This window comes from Tachyglossus aculeatus, chromosome 21 (genome assembly GCF_015852505.1).
Source record: "Tachyglossus aculeatus isolate mTacAcu1 chromosome 21, mTacAcu1.pri, whole genome shotgun sequence".
NCBI lineage: Eukaryota > Metazoa > Chordata > Mammalia > Monotremata > Tachyglossidae > Tachyglossus > Tachyglossus aculeatus.
Window position 1 is genome coordinate 48,716,666 of NC_052086.1, and position 17,400 is coordinate 48,734,065.

Here is a 17,400-nt window from a genome sequence, read left to right on the forward strand (position 1 = left end):
ACAAAATTGGTTCCCGTGGATATTAAATTATCTAGGATGGCCTCAAGAAGCCTCTCTCTTTCCAGAAAGAATGCAGGAACAACAGTAGAAGCAGTATTGCCTAATGGTGAAACATAAGCCTGAGAATCAGAGGACCTGAGTTCTAAACCCAGTTCTACCAGTTGTCAGCTATGTGACCTTAGGCAAAGCAATCAATCAATTGAATTCATTGACTACTTACTCTGTGCAGAGCACTGTACTAAACACTTGGGAGAGTACAACATAAAAGAGTTATGTGAGCCCCCTGTGGGACAGGGACTGGGTCCAACATGATTATTCATCTACCTCAGTGCTTAGTAGTTTGCTTGGCAAAGAGAAAGTGCTTAACAAATATAATAATAAAAAAGATAATGATAATGATAATAATGAGATTGGCCTGAATCAACACTGTAAGCAATTGGCTGTTCCAAGGTTTAGCTTGGTGGGGGCAGAAATGAGAAACTTTTGAACTCAAGAACCCAAATCAAGATTCCTCTAAAGCACTACTGCAACCTTCTCAAAATATTAAGGGGGTGTGGCCTAGTGGAGACAGCTCAGGCTTTGAATGTCCAAAGAACCTGGGTTCTAATCCTGGCTTTGCCAGTTGTTTGTCATCTGACCTTGGGAAAGTCTCTTAACTTCTCTGTGCCTCAGGTTCCTCAACTGCAAAATGGGGATACCTGTTCTTCCTCCTACTTAGACTATGAGCCCCACATGGGATAGGAATGGCATCCAACCTAATTAACTTAATAATAATTATGATGATGGCATTTATTAAGCACTTACTATGTGCAAAGCACTGTTCTAAGCTCTGGGGAGCTTACAAGGTGATCAAGTTGTCCCATGGCTGGGCTCACAGTCTTAATCTCCACTTTACAGATGAGGTAACTGAGGCCCAGAGAAGTTAAGTGACTTGCCCAAAGTCACACTGACAATTGGCGGAGTCAGGATTTTAACCCTGACCTCTGACTCCAAAGCCTGTGCTCTTTCCACTGAGCCACACTGCTTCTGTACCTGTACCTTATACCTACCTTAGTGCTTAGATCAGTTTTTGACACATGGTAAGTGCTTAACAAATGTCATTAAAAAAGAAAGAAAGGAAATAAAAAACACCAAAGTCAACTCAGACGGCCCTTGTTTCTTCAGGTAGGGGATGACTAGAGTCTGGGCTGGGTCCCTTTAGTCTGCTGGGTTCAAACAGCTGAAATTCTTGCTGCTGCAGGGATACTGCTCTTCACCCTTTCCCTTTCCCAGATTGAGGACCAACAATGCATGGGGTTAACCAAGGGTTGGGCAAAAGAAAGCAGTGCAGTGCCAGCGCATTTGCTCTTTGGCTCTCAGCATGCTAATGCTATTGTATTCTCCCAAGCACTTAGTGTGGTGCTCTGGACACAGTAAACACTCAATAAATACTATTGATTGATGGAGTGTTAGCACAGCCCTGGGAATGGATAACTGTCACCACAATATTTTCTCATTAATGTAACAGCTGTCCTCAAAGCACATAAATGCTTTAAGGTACCTTCTACCCTGCAGGGTCTCAGATTACTCTGGATTTGTTCACAGTGTAATACAGATAAAATTAGAGGCTCATGGCAGATGTTCAGGAGGGTGACTTTTGTGGTTTGTGCTCACAAAACCTTTAAGCATGAAATGTATCACAAGTGGTATTCCAGACAAGTACACTCTGCAGGTGTCAGATGGGAACGGCCAGAATATCTTTAGCATAATCATGGCCTCTCCTTCCCTATTAACTCACTTGGCTAGAACAGGATCAATGAAACAATTATTTTTTAATGGTATTTGCTAATTGCTTACTATGCGCCAGGTACTGAACTAAGCACTGGGGTAGACACAAGGTAATCAGGTTGGATGCAATCTCTGTCCCACTTGGGGCTGACAGTCTTAATCCCTATTTGACAGATTAGGTAACTGAGGCACAGAGAAGTAAAGCGACAGGAGCAAGGTCACACAGCAGACAAGTGGCAGAGCTGGAATTGGAAGCCAAGTCCTTCTAACTTCCAGGACTGTGCTCCATCTACCAAGGAATGCTGCTTCTCCTGTGTGCAGAGCACTGTAACAAGTCCTGGAAAAGAATATACAGGTGCAAATTAGACACGGCTTTTCTTCTAGAGACTTACACACATTCTAGGTGTGGGGGTGGGAGATGGGAACACTAGAGTTGGACATAACAGGAGCAGTAAAACACTAAAACGTTGAAATGGCTCAAAGGAATAGGACAAATACATAATTGCACAAAATAAAAACAAGAGGGTGAGGAAGCGGTAGAGCGAAAGTGAGAAGAGAGAGAGGGAGGGAGGGAGAGAGAGAGAGAGTTTATTGTTTTATTGTACTCTGCCAAACAGGAAGTACAGTGCCCTGCACACAGTAAGCACTCATATACTATTGAAATGAATGAATGAATGCATGAGAGAGAGAGAAAGAGAAAGAGAGAGAGAGAGAGAGAGAGAGAGAGAGAGAGTATGTAGAAGTATAAACTCCCATAAAGCATCTTTATGCTTGCCGGAACTCACCCACATCACTGCAGGTTCTTTTGAGCTCTTTTTGCCTAATGGATTACATCCTGATCCATATTTATGCCTGAAACCCAACACCGCTTTTGCCAAAGAAGAAATGGAAACACACTAAAATGTGCTGTACGGGATCTATGGCAGTCAGCAATTCATTTGGCAGTTCAGAAGGTGGGCTCGTGTTCTAGCAGCAGTCGATTAGCAGCAAATTCTATCCAAGGAGTTCTGGACAGGTGCTGAGAAGGTTCCACCCTTCATTTTAAAAAACATCCACGGGCAGATCTGCAAAGTCCTCATGGGTTGGAATCCCTCTATTAATTATACATGTCTCCATCCTGTTTTTACTCTATTATTTCATTTCATAATTTAACAGCAGAAGCACTCCGTGAGTGATTTTGCAATTACTCACAAATGCACAGACCTAACGTGCACACATGGCAGGGGACCGTAATGAATGACTGAGATGGACTGTGTGTCCATTATCAAAACGCCTAGTAATGGCTTCATAATGCCATTTTGCACTTAGCCAGATGAAAGGGGCTATATATTGTGAGGGGTCTCAAAGTGTATTCCTGAGCCTTAATTAATTCTCAGCCCCCCTGTGAGGAAGGTATGATTTCTCCTCCACTGGAAGGTGAGCAAAGTCTTCCGTAGAAAGGGGTGGGCAGTTATTACTAGCTAGGGTCCTGGGTAAACCCTTCTTATCAAGTCCACTGCTCTGATGGGCCACTAAACCTGAATCATTTCCAGGTTGCTCCCACCGAAGCAAAGGCAAGGCAGTCTGCACACCAGACTGGAGCATTTACAAAGAAGAGTAAATACAAGGTACTCCATTCCCTGGCTGTTTCGTGCCCCCCCATCTCAATCCCAACCCCCCATTTCTCAACCGATTACCCAATTCATGTTTTCTGACCATCACCTGAGTGCTAGATACCATACTAAACACTTGAGGGAGAAGAACAGTAGCAAGACACAAGTTCACTGCCCTTCAGGAGTTTACAATTTAATGGTTTTTCTCTGGCCTTTCCAATGCCTAACTGTTAAGCTTCATCTTCTTCTGGGCAAGTGTCTAAGTTGTGGCTAAAGTCTGCAAAAACACATGCTCAGTTGAGGTAAGCTGTGGAAGCCAATCCTAGAATACTTCTAGAAATATAGGTTCCGGAGTTACTATCACCATGTATTCAGGAGACCCTGCTGAAAGATTTCTAGGAAGGCAAAAACAAGGAATACCACACCGGGTTTATCCTAGGATTAGCAAATGATATTTGAATAGGAGTCAATTAAACCCCTCAGCCCCTCTCAGGGTGACACCTGGAGAGATCCCAGTACTCTACCAGTCTCGACTACGGGAGGGAGACTCAAGTAGAGGCATATCCATTCCATTCCTAGCTTGGGCAGTGGCTAGCAAGTGGAAGACAATCTGCTACAAGTCAAAACTCACCTGTGCTGGGCAGCAGCAGCATGGGAGAGAATTAAGGGGGAAGACTCAAGTTTACTGCACGGAAGGAGGCAACGGTAAACCATTTCCATATTATTTCCAAGAAAACTCTGCAGATACACTTCCAGAATGATTGCAGATGGAGGTGGGGCATTCTGGGAGAGATGTGTCCATGGCATCACTATGGTTTGAAGACAACTCAACATCATAAGACAAGACAATGCCCTCAGTGTTCAGTGTTCCTGGTAGAAAAGCTGTATAGGAAAAAGTTCACCAAGTTTAGAGTGAGAATCCATATCTTCTGGTCAAGTCCAGCTCCTTGCTTCATTGAAGGAGAGTGTCATTCCTTCAAGCAGAGAAAAAAAATGAGCAAGAGCAATTCTCTTGCCTGAGATAGAGTTTCCAGTTGTTGCATTCATGCTTTGGGCATTCTACCTGCATTCTTCCATCTAAAAGAAAGGAAGGAATATACTGTATACTTCATGCTTGCAGAATGAGCTGATCATCTCTCTTGCAAAGATTCTCAATGATAAACATCAGCTATGCCACAGAGATCTCCTGAATAGTCTCCAGAGGCATTCATGCATTTCCAATTCATGCTTTATTTTTGCACTGGAGAAAGGGGCTTATTTTGAAGTAGGAAGGCAAGCTGGCGACTGAAGTGACATTTTAACAAGGACAATTTCCAAATGCTTCCCAGCATCTTTGGAGGCTATGACACTTTGAGCTGGATTTTCCAAGACCTGCGGGCATCTCATTTTGCCCAGGCAGCATGTGCAATGGAGATGAATCTGTCCATGTCTGGAAATAAGTGGTGGGTAATAGCCCAGAAATGAGTTCTGCAGATTTCTTTCGGATGCACAGATTTGCATGTGCAGTTAGGCAGCAATCTGATTCATTGTTCTTCTAGGTTTTCCATAGGTAACACGAGTTATAAATACCCCAAATTCAGGGACTGTATTATTAACTTCCATTCCCTCAAGACTGCAAGCTTGTCCTCTAGATTGTAAAGTTGTTGTGGGCCGGGAACATGTTTGCTATATTGTACTCCCCCAAGTGCTTAGTACAATCAATCAATCAATAGTATTTTTTGAGCACTTAATGTATGCAGAGCACCATACTAAGCCCTTGGGAGAGTACAACACAACAAGAGGCAGGGATTGTCTCTCTTTATTGCTGTATTGTACTCTCCTGAGTGCTTAGTGTAGTGCTCTGCACAAAGGTAAATGCTCAATAAATTCAACTGAATGAATGAAAGAATTACACAGTCCCAGTGTTCTGCGCATAGTGTGATTGATTGATTTTTCTCCTTAGTACTGCAAATAGCACTCCTCCCTCACACCCCCAACACACTTCTCCAAAGAAGTCAATAGACTATGTGGTCCATGGGCTAAGATTTTTTGTGTAACAATCATGCCCATCTAGGCAAAGATTTACCATTTCCCAGATAGGAAGTGCAGACCAAAGAGGCTAAATTATTTACACAAAGCAAGTTGTATAATACTGCTTAGCAGCATAATAAGCTCTTCAAGGGCAGGGATTGTGTTGACATATTCTAGTATACTCTCCCTACCTCCACGCACAGTAAGTGCTCACTAAATACCACTGATGTATCAAAACCTAGGTCTCCAACCTAGTGAGTATTAATCTCCAGCACCTAAGCCAGAAGGTGGCACACAAAGAAGATGATGATGGTATCTGTTAAGCACTTACTATGTAACAAGCACTGTTCTAAGTGCTGGGATAGTTACCAGCTAATCAGGTTGGACACAGTCTCTGTCCCACGTGGGACTCACAGTCTTCATCCCCATTTTACAAATGAGGTAACTGAGGCACAGAGAAGTGAAGTGACTTGCCCAAAGGTCACACAGCAGACAAGTGGCGGAGTGGGAATTAGAACCCAGGTTCTTCTGACTCTCAAACCCGTGCTCTATCCAGTAGGCCATGCTGCTTCAAAAATGATTACAGTTGTCACTCTAGCTTAAGGCCACCTCGAGGTCCCCTAGGCCTCTGCAGCAGATTCAGTTTGGAAGTGTGCAGCTCACAAGACCCACCCACCAATAGGGAACACCCTGCTGCTCTCACCTGTCTTCCCTGGAAGTATGCAGCTCACAGGACCCACCTACCAATAGGGAACACCCTGCTACTCTCACCTGTCTTCCCCTTCCTCCCAGCATGGCAGAGAATTCATGGCAGCTGGGAATGACAAAGGGAGTCTTTGGACATCCCTAGCTGCCTGAGACCTCAAAGTGCCAGAGTAGTGTCTACTTTCCAATTACACCGTGACACAGGAGACAATTTACCTTGAAATCCTTGCCCTACATCTTGTTGTCTTAAATCCAGCAATCTTAAATTTAACACTAACAATTGCTATGAATTGCTCAAAGAAGTCACTTTGCCATTTTTAAAAAGTGTAACATTCCAAGGATTTTCTAAATGCCATTTACTTTTCTCAGGCTGAGAGACCTACATGGAAGCCTGTTTTTTAACACTAAAAACATCAATCGTTTACCAATTCTTAAGGCTGATAATAATCATAATTTTTAAATGGTGCTTTTTGTTAAGGGCTCACTGTGTGCCAAGCTCTGTGCCAAACACTGGAGTAGACACAAAATAATCAGATCAGTTCCAGTTTTGCAAATTTGCATGGGCCCAGAAATTTGGCTGTATCCTAGAGAAATCAGAAATTGAGTATTAGAATAAAAAGTCTCAATACCCCCTCAGGACAATGATGCTGCCTGCTGGACCAAACCTGGGGAAATTGCTTCCCTGTCCACTTGGATTTGGTCCCTGAAAACACTGGTTGAAAAAAAATCCATATTTGTTTTTCATAGTACCACTCAAAGACCCAATACATAATTATCTAGCAGTCCATATGAATCTAATTGTGTCTATCTTCAAGCTACTGAAGCTATCAGGCTACTGAAACTCAGTGTTGTACATTGTATCATGACTGACACCACTAAGTAAAGGATGTGCTGGTAATGGCCCCAAGTTTTACACTCCTCAAGAGTCAATCTTTACCACCGAGGATAAGCTTTGCTTGATAATTTGCTCCTTAGCAGGAATGTATTTCCTAGTCAGCTATGTTTGTACAAGAGAAAAAGAACCACTTCACTCTACTAGATCTCTCTATGGCCCCTACAGCTGCCCTGCTATAGCATGTCTCTCCTCAAAGGGGATTAGAGTTATAATGTAAAGAGAAGCTCTTTAAACAACAGGCTTTTTATAGGAGATGTTCCCAATGCCCAGTGTTAGGTTCGATAATCTTTTTCATTGAAAGGTTTCAGTGAATGTAATTCTTGATGTTCTAGGTCAAACCTGGCTTCCCTGTGTGCCTGACATTTAAATCTTGCCGAGATCTGCAGCAGCAAGTCTGCCATGTTTGTGGACAACACAGTGTCACAAAATTGGAAAATAAGGAACTGAAGCAACATGGTTTAGCGATAAGAGCATGGTCCTAGGAGTCAGATCACATAGGTTTTAATCCCAGGTCTGCCAATTGCTTGCTTTGTGACCTGAGGCAAGTTAATTAACTACTCTCTGCTTCAGTTTCCTCAACTGCAAAATGAGCAATAAATATCTGTTCTCCCTCTTACTTGGACTGTAAGCCCCATGTGGGACAGAGACTGTGTCCAACTTGATGCATTTGTATCTTCTTCAGCGCTTACAACAGTGCCTGACACATAGTAAGTTCTGAATAAATACTATACTATTACTACTACTATTATTAATAATAATAATATTAATAAATGTTCAATCAGCTGATATCATGAGACACGAGTCCAAGGACCTCACAATGATCCAATTTCTAATCCAAGCACCACAGGTTATTCTTGTGGTGGAAGAGGAAGATAATAGGTATTTTGGAAGCCCTTTCACTACTATCGAGGAAATCCTGCCATTACATGGGAGGGGTGAAGCATATATGACCCTTCTCTGCCAGTTTTTATTTCCCTTCCCCGTGTCACTGAGTAGGATAGAGTTGGAATGTTCTCTTGTTCACCAGTTTGAAGATGACAGTATGTGAACGTGTGAGTGTGTGTGTAAGAGAGAGAGAGAGAGAGAGAGAGAGAGAGTGTGTGTGTGTGTGTGTGTGTGTGTGCGTGTTTTGAACTCAGGGAGTCTAGGTAGCCTAGCACCAGATTTTAAACGTAATAAGGTACTCATTTTTTAAAAAAATTGGTTTAAAAGAAACATTTTTGGGCCATCATCATTGTAGCTCTGATATAAGAAAACATGAAACTCACAGCAAAGGACCAGCTCACTGTAAGAACAGCACAGTTTCAGCCCATCAGCCCTGAGGCTATGTTATATGATGCAAGATCCCTTTGCTCCCCATCTTATCTGGATGGCAGATGGCTGGTGTGTGTGTGTGTGTCATGGGTTCATGTACCTCCCATGAGCCTAGAAATCTTCAGTAATTGCTGCAGTGATTCTTAAATTAAATAAGGGTTAATAAAATTGATGCCCTGGGGGAATAGGAGATTTAGGACTCTCTGTGTGCAGGGAGTTTGTGGGGTCTGAACCTCTAATCGCCCTCTCCAGCGACCATCACACAACAGGGATCCTCTCCTCTTGTTTTCTCTTTCTGGCAGATGTATAACTTAACAACACCCCAGCCTCCTCTACCACCCTTCCCCACCCCTCAGCCTACACTCTGAAAAGGGTGGGAATGTAGGGAAGTGACTTGCTTTCACGGGGGCAGTTTCTGTCACACTTTATTTATCATCATTCTATAAAGTCGACAACTGAAAAAAATCCATGTTTGCTTCGTTGGTAATAGCTTGCAGAAAATTCACTCTCCAGATCAAGTATATTTTGGCTCAAGTCACAAACCTTTTCTGAGAGGGTATACTTTGAAAGGCGGTGTTGTAAAATATCCTTCTTTTGAATCGAAACAGGGGTTGTGATTATTTCTTTTTTAACGATCTGAAAACTGTCTGCTGCCCTAGGGAAGAGAGATCTCTGGTCGCTGATGTGGGCAGGGTAGAAAGGACATCTGCTGCCAGTGTGTTGGACTCTGTGGGTTGGGGAAAGGAAGAGAAGGAAGAAAGCAGCTTGGGTCGCCTGCTGTTCCATCTAGATTTAGTTACTTATTCTGTGAATCTGCATCTCAGGAAATGGAGTGTTGGCATGGAAGTCTCTATGGAAGCCAACACTTTCTAGCCTGTTCCTTCCCCTTTCCCACCACTCCACGTGCAGTGGTTCAGTCATGTCTCCAGTCAGAGACCCATCCTCTTAGAGAAGCAGTGTAGTTTAGTGGATAGAGCCCGAGCCTAAGTCAGAAGGACCTGGGTTCTAATCCTGACTCTGCCACTTGTCTGCTGAGGGATCTTTGGCAAGTCACTTCACTTATCTGGGCCTCAGTTACCTCATCGGCAAAATGGAGATTAAGACCGTGAGCCCCATGTGAGACAGGGACTATGTCCAACTTGATTTGCTTGCATCTACCCTTGTGCTTAGTAAAGCGCTTAACTAATACCACGATTATTATTACTATTATATCTCACAGGGGCTACCGGTCTAGGTGACCTCTTGGGGAGAGGGTGCAGAGGTTGTGGGAAGTCACTGTCACTCTCCACACATCTGGGAGCACGAGGGCACTGGAGTGCAGGGAGAATTTTAAAAGGGCTCAGAAAAGAGCAGTGAGAAGGAGTCAAGGTTGGGAAAACTCTGATGTATACTGCAAAGTACATGTACATTACAATTGAAGTCCTTTCTTGCTGACTGGAGATATCTGCTCTAATGAAGATAGGCATCTATCTGGAGGCATCTACAAAAAGTACAGCAACCCCCAGCCTGAGGAACCTGAGTGGGTCATGAGGGGACAAGCAGCTACTTATCCACATTTGATCTTTGTGTGAATAATACCTCTAGACAGTAAGGTTGTTCTCCTAGGCCACAAGCTTGTTGTGGGCAGGGAACGTGTCTGCCAACTCTGTTGTACTGTACTTTCCCAAGCACTTAGTTCAGTGCTCCATACATAGAAAGTGCTCAATAAATACTATTGATGATGATGAAATCCTCTGAACAGGTGACAGATAATGCAGGCAGGCAGTGGGAGATTACTATGGAGTTAGGGCTGATATTATTATTCATAATAAAAAGAATAATAATTATACTAATTGTTAACCACCTCCTACATGCCAATCACTGCTCTTAGCATGGGGTTAGATACAAGGTAATCAGGTTGGCCACAGTCCCTGTCCCACATGGAGTTCACGGTCCAAGCGTGGCTCAGTGGAAAGAGCGAGGGCTTGGGAGTCAGAGGTCATGGGTTCAAATCCTGGCTCCACCACTTGTCAGCTGTGTGACCTTGGGAAAACCACTTAACTTCTCTGTGCCTCAGTTACCTCATCTGTAAAATGGGGATTATGACTGAGCCCCAAGTGGGACAACCTGATCACCTTGTAGCCCCCCCCGCAGTGCATAGAACAGTGCTTTGCTCATAGTAAGCGCTTAGCAAATACCATCATTATTATTAATCATTTTATAGATAAGGGAAGTGAGGCACAGAGAAGTTAAGTGACTTGGCCAAGGTCACAGAGCAGACAACTGGCAGAGCCGGGATGTGAACTCAAGTCCTCAGACTCCCAAGCCAGTGTCTTTCCATTTACCCATGCTGCTTCTTCTAGTCCCCTCCCCCAGAAGTAGGCTTCTGGGTATTTTTATGAGGTTTCTCCTCAGGGGATATTTTCCACAGAACTGTCACTCCCAGGAAAATCCCTTGGGAAAATTCCTCAAAACAACCATCCCTCTATGAGATACCATGGAAAGCTACACCTTCTCCCCTCCTGAGTTTGTCCTCACCTAGGAAAGCTATCATTCCCTGGGCCACAAGATCTCCAGAACTTACTAAATTCATCCTGCTGTCCAGATTGTCTTTGTCCAGAAACACTCTGGGCATGTTACTCCCCTCCTCAAAAATCTCCGGTGGCTACCAATCAATCTGTGCATCAGGCAGAAACTCCTCACCCTCGGCTTCAAGGCTGTCCATCCCTCGTCCCCTCCGACCTCACCTCCCTTCTCTCCTTCTACAGCCCAGCCCGCACCCTCCACTCCTCTGCCGCTAATCTCTTCACCGTATCTCGTTCTCGCCTGTCCCGCCATCGACCCCCAGCCCACATCATCCCCCGGGCCTGGAATGCCCTCCCTCTGCCCATCCGCCCAGCTAGCTCTCTTCCTCCCTTCAAGGCCGTACTGAGAGCTCACCTCCTCCAGGAGGCCTTTCCATACTGAGCCCCTTCCTTCCTCTCCCCCTTGTCCCCCTCTCCATCCCCCCACCTTACCTCCTTCCCTTCCCCACAGCACCTGTATATATGTATATATGTTTGTACATATTTATTACTCTATTTATTTATTTTACATCAAGTTCTGTGGGTGAAAACTAGCCATGAAGGAGGTTGAATTCCTAACATGCAGCAAGTGTTCTGAATAGCCTTTTCCCTTGCTGCTCTGGGGCAAGGCCTGAGAGGAAGATAAACTAGAAAAAGAATGATGGGAGTCAATCTCCCTGTTCTCTCAAGGCTCCCCTACTCCAAGGGATTTATCAGGCTAGTCACTCCTGGCTCTAGTCAATCCTATTCATCTCTGGACCTTTATCCTTCCATCCTGAATAATTAGCACAAGCAATTAATTTTGGTGCCACTCTGTATTTTTGTGATGCAATGTGTGATTTCCGTGTCTCTTTCACTGGTCTCTGATCTCCTCGAAGGCAGCGATGCCTTCTACTTCTTTTGTAAATTCCCACACTGTCTACTAAGAGACTGGATACCCAGTCATCATCAGAAGGAGTTTTACTTAGTGCTGACTGACTAGCTGCTCAGTTCGAGAAACAGAGACAGAGAAAAATCCATTCTACTCCACTCAGTCTCTCCTCCAACCTCCCAAAACGTAAACTGCTCTCTACAAAGCCAGAGACAGTCTCTGTAGAACCAAACTAGGGTTTGTCAGCAGTGTGAGATTTGGCTTTAGCCCAGGTCATGCTCCCGCCATGCTGGGGGACCTGGGGTTAGCAGGTCTCCAGTCCACTTGTTTGAAGTCTCCCATTCAGGACAGCAGTTGAGCTCAGTCCTGAGACATCAGGATCGACAGCCTGCACCAAGGACATGGTTACAATTGCTAGTGATTTGCACATCATCACTTACTCTCTCCTTGCCACTCAGGATCCCACTGGAGGATAGAGTGCAATGAGCGAGTAGCAAGTAGCGAGTATCTTTGTGCTAGACACAGCATGGCTTAGTGGATAGAGCATGGGCCTAGAAGTCAGAAGGTTCTGGGTTCTAATGCCAGCTCTGCTACCTGTCTGCTGTGTAACCTTGGGCTTCACTTCACTTCTCTGTGCCTCAGTTACCGCATCTGTCAAATGGTAATTGAGACTGAGCACCTCATGTTGGACAGGAACTGTGTTCCACCCGATTTCCTTGTATTCACCGCAGTACTTCGTACAGGGCCTGGCACACAGTAAGCGCTTAGCAAAAACCACAATTATTACCATTATTATTTGAATGGCAAAAGTGAAAACAGCCCTATTGTCCATGCTGGGCCACACAAGTAGTTTTTTGTTGCATTGTTTTTGTTTGGTTTTATGGTATTTGTTTAGCACTTACCTTGTGCCAGGCACTGTTCTAAGCCCTGGGGTAAATACATGAGGTTGGACACAGTCCACATCTCTCAAGGAGCTCACTTTCTTAATCCCCATTTTACAGATGAGGGAACTGAGGCATACAGAGAAGTGACTTGCCCAAAGTCACAGAGCAAACAGGTGGCAGAGATAGCATTAGAACCCAAGTCCCTCTGACTCCCAGGCCAATAATCTATTCACTAAAATATGCTGCTTCCCAGTTGCTTTGGTAGTGCTACTGGCTTCACTGCCCTTGTTACCCAGCTATTTAACAGGATCCCTGCTATGCCAGGTGGTTCCTTGGTCTGAAACTTAGACCACTGAAGACATACGCCAGCCCATTCCTGAACTTGCTACTGGAATAATGTCTGCTAGATATTTCTAGCTCCCCTAAAGAGTTGTTTTGTAGAAAACCTCAATGTGATTACTATTACCAGGAAGGAGTAACTCTTTGTCAAAGAAGCATTAAAGGATCCTGAAAGGATGAATTCTAAGGTGACATAGGGACAGAGCCTGTAGAATCCTTTCCTCTGTGTCAGGCGACACAGCAGGAGCTTCTCTGTTCAAATAGTCATGGGCATAGAATAACTGTCCTGGATCATATAGACTTTAACTCCAGCAAACAATGATGGCAATCATTTATAAAGTGCCCAACTCTAAGAAATCTGGGACACTGTGCAAATAATAAACCAAAAAGTAAACCAAACTCGGCATGATACCCAGTCATCCTGTCTGATGGAAAAAAAAAACAAACATTTAACCCCCAAACTGGTCCAAAAAAAAAAAAAGGAAAAGTCGGTGAAATATGTGGTTACACTGTATCATTTACTACAGCACTAAAACAAAGGATCTATACACTCTGCTGATAAAAAGCTTGGAAGTTTCTCTGAGCTGTGCTATACTCCTTTGAAATTTAGGAATCTGGAGTCGGCACCTTCTATAGCTGCTTTGAGAAATGGTGCTGAGGACATTGAAAGCGGCAGACATAGTTTACAACGGAAAAGACCTTTGTTTTTTTCCTGAAGACTTAACCAATGGATCACATGTTTAAATGGAAGTGCAAAATGGCCACAGAGAATGATGGGATTGTGAGAGAGAGAGAATTAGAAATGGAGAGACTGTGGCAGAGGAGAGACCAAGTAAGAGAGAAGAGAGTAAGATGAGACATGTCAGAAACAATTTACAATTCTCTATAAAACAGCTGAGGAGTGAATCCTTGTCCTGAGCAAGTAGAGAGACTAACTACAGGTATGCAAAGATCACCTTAAATTCCTCTGGTATTGGTCTCCTTGCAGTGATGTTTCTCATTCCCAGAACTCATGAAAAAAATGAATAGAAGTACCATCAGCTGCCAGCAGAACAACAGAATTCAAATCTAGAAAAATTCAGCCAGTTCAGCCATGATATGTGTTTTCACTATGTGCTTTTGGTTATTCAGTGATTGCAGAGATTCATGGAAATGTTGTTCCCTCAGTAAGCATATGTCTGGATGTGATTATGAAAGAAACAGTTGTGCCCATAGATGTGAAATTCTACAATATAACCTTCCCCTCACACTGGATTCTTGAAGGTTAAAATTCCTACATTTCTCTAGGACTGACTGTACCACCTCCTTTCATCCTTTGCTCTTATTATGCCACCTAAAATAGAGGGCATCAAGCTTTATACTAAATTGGAGGCCCTTGGATCGGTAGTGGTATCCAGTCTTTTAGAAGTTTGTGAGAATGCAAGTGGTGGCACCCGGTGGAATACATATCCTACCAAACGAACATCATTTTCTTGCTGTGCTTCATATAAAATTAAGAAAATATATAGGCTACCAAAGGTGTCTTCCCAGCTTCCCAGCAGAACCCATTAGCTGGAAATGGAAAGAGGACAGAGGCAATCACAACCACCATATTTGTTATGTTGATCTACTGGGATTCCTTTCTAATCTTCATTGTTGCCCTCTCTCCAGCAACAATATATGAACCATGATGCACCTGATTTCCTCCAGGCCTTCTTGGGTTGCAGAAGCCAGGAAAGATTAGAGACTTTAGGGATAAAGGGAGACCAACACTATTCCCTCTCTACTTGGCCACTTAGTCCCACTCCCAAAGTACTTAGGAATTCACCCCATCCCCTGGCCCCCCAAAGTAATTACATACACATCCATATACCTGAATGCTTCTCATTCATTCATTTCATTCAATCATATTTATTGAGCGCTTACTGTGTGCAGAGCACTGTACTAAGCGCTTGAAAAGTACAAGTTGGCAACATCTAGAGACGTTCCCTACCCAACAGCGAGCTCACAGTCTAGAAGGGGGAGACAGACAACAAAACATATTAAAATAGAATAAATGGAATTAAGTGCTTACTATGTGCAAAGCACTGTTCTAAGCACTGATAATAATAACAGCATTTAGTCATTCAATAATATTTACTGAGCGCTTACTGTGTGCAGAGCACTGTATTAAGCACTTGGGAAGTACAAGTTGGCAACATAGAGACAGTCCCTACCCAACAGCAGGCTCACAATCTGGAAGGGGGAGACGGACAACAAAACATATTAACAAACTAAAATAAATAAATAGAATTAAGCGCTTACTATGTGCAAAGCACTGTTCTAAGCACTGATAATAATAACAGCATTTAGTCATTCAACCACATTTGTTGAGCGCTTACTTTGTACAGAGCACTGTACTAAGCGTTTGGGAAATCCAAGTTGGCAACATATAGAAACGGTCCCTACCCAACAGCGGGCTCACAATCTAGAAGGGGGAAACAGACAACAAAACATATTAACAAAATAAAATAAATAAATAGAATTAAGCGCTTACTATGTGCAAAGCACTGTTCTAAGCACTGATAGGGCCAAAGTCTGAGGTTTCAACATCAGAGTTGCCTGAAATTCTAAAATCAAATGGGTTTGGAAGGAATATTCATTCATTCATTCAATCGAATTAATTGAGCGCTTACTGTGTGCAGAGCACTGTACTAAGTGCTTGGAAAATACAATTTGTCAACAAATAAAGACAATCCCTACCCAACGGACTCACAGTCTAGAAGGGGTTGGGGGAGTAGTGTAGGCTCACGCTCCCAGCCCCACTGGCCATTCAAAAAGGCTACCTCATGTTGTATTGTCACGTTCAACATTTTCAGTGTCCAGCACTGTTTTCTCTTTTCCCTCTTTGTTTCTCATTCTTTTCAAAGCTTTTACTCAAAGGGCCTTACCTTTCTCGATAGGATGTGTAATAACACACTGGTTGCACACTTCCATCATCTCCCTGCCTTGAGTAATTTGACTCCTCTTCATTCTTTATGTTAGAAGCTGTCTTGTTGCAAAGTGTTAGAATTGTATTTCCCAAAGCATTACTTTCACTACAATTTTAAGAGCGAAAGTATTTAGGGCCAACATCAAGCGTATTCAGCCTTCTGGCAGACCTATTTTCAACTCACCTGTCAGGACAGTGGCTTGAATTAGAGGAAAGGCTTTCCATTTCAATCTTCACTAATTAAAACGAGCACAATTTTAAAGGTAAAATAATTTCATTCAGTTGCTTTTTACGGGACGTTCTAATGATTCTTCCTGCAATGCAGCCACTTGCAGTCTGAACAACCAAGCTGTCAAGGGAGAATGCGGGGAGGGGGATCTGTGGCCCCAACATTTCTGCAGGCAACCTCACTGTGCCTCCACTTTTCTGGAAAGTTGGGAACTGGGAAGTAAAAATGGGAAGTTGGTGGCTGGACCATACTGCCAGTTTCAGGGAAGCAGGGAGCACTGCTACTGTTACGGTTTGTAAATGCCGCTACTGATGCAAGTGGCAACCTCGTGCCTGGCACTGAATCACGCTTGCTCCAAACCTGGGTAGACCCTGAGATTACTGGTTTCTCCTGGTCAATACAGGCAGTTGGCCAACATTTTAGACAGCCCATTACCTGAACAAGTCTCACTTCCCAGATTCACAAGTTGGGCAAACTCACATAACCCCTATCTGGGTGGCAGGGAAAAGGGCTAGAAATTAATCTCCTCCACAGTGCCTCCCTCCATTTCCACATCCGTAAACTGTGGCCTGGCTGAATTCTGGCCATCGAGCCCAACTTAATTCTTAGGGGATCATCTGACCACATCCCAGGTGTACCGGGGTAGCTTAATGAAGGGTCCGCATGCCCATCCACACATGCACATGCCCCCAGCTTCGTTTTTCCTCCCATCTCCCTGGTTTCTCATTCTCTAGCAAGGTCTGCCTTTACGGAGTCAGAAAGCAATGGAAACGGGCATTGCCCGGAGGAAGCCACTAAGGCACCTGGAAGAATTAAAGAACAGTAGTATCAAGCGGAGCGATTTTTGATGCCACAACATTTGAGGCCGTGGTCCAGTTCAGTCATTCGGCCACTCCAAGGGGATGACACTATCAAAGTGGGGTGATTCCGGGGCACTCACTTTTATGGCCCCTATGTGGACTTGAGGTCTCCATGGGGCCTGGGAGTTGCTCATTCCCTGAGGTGGCACCAGGCTGCGGAGGCCAGTCTCATGCCCGGGACTGGACCCCAGCCGGACTCGTGCTGCATAGTGTCAAGCATAGCAGTCCAGCAGCAGCTCTGACTTAAAGAAGAAGCCCGACACCTCCGGCCGAGCAAAGGGTGGGGATTAAAGCCGGGGGTCACGTGGCTCGGCGGCACTCGGTTAATAATAATAATAATAATAATAATAATAATAATAATAATAATACAAATGATGGTATTTGTTAAGCCCTTATTATGTGCCAAGCACTGCTCTAAGCGCTGGGGTAATAATAATAATA

The 17,400-nt window shown here is 43.9% G+C and overlaps 1 protein-coding gene and 1 non-coding gene across 2 annotated transcripts in view; one reads left to right on the plus strand and one right to left on the minus strand.

Annotated features, from left to right (window-relative positions):
- The window catches only part of HS3ST4 (heparan sulfate-glucosamine 3-sulfotransferase 4), a 281,140-nt gene that overhangs the window by 170,693 nt on the left and 93,047 nt on the right, over positions 1 to 17,400 (minus strand). The window lies entirely within an intron of this gene.
- LOC119943089 lies at positions 3,843 to 3,980 on the plus strand. Its single transcript, XR_005455570.1, has one exon. It is a non-coding gene; the product is annotated as a small nucleolar RNA SNORA7 (small nucleolar RNA).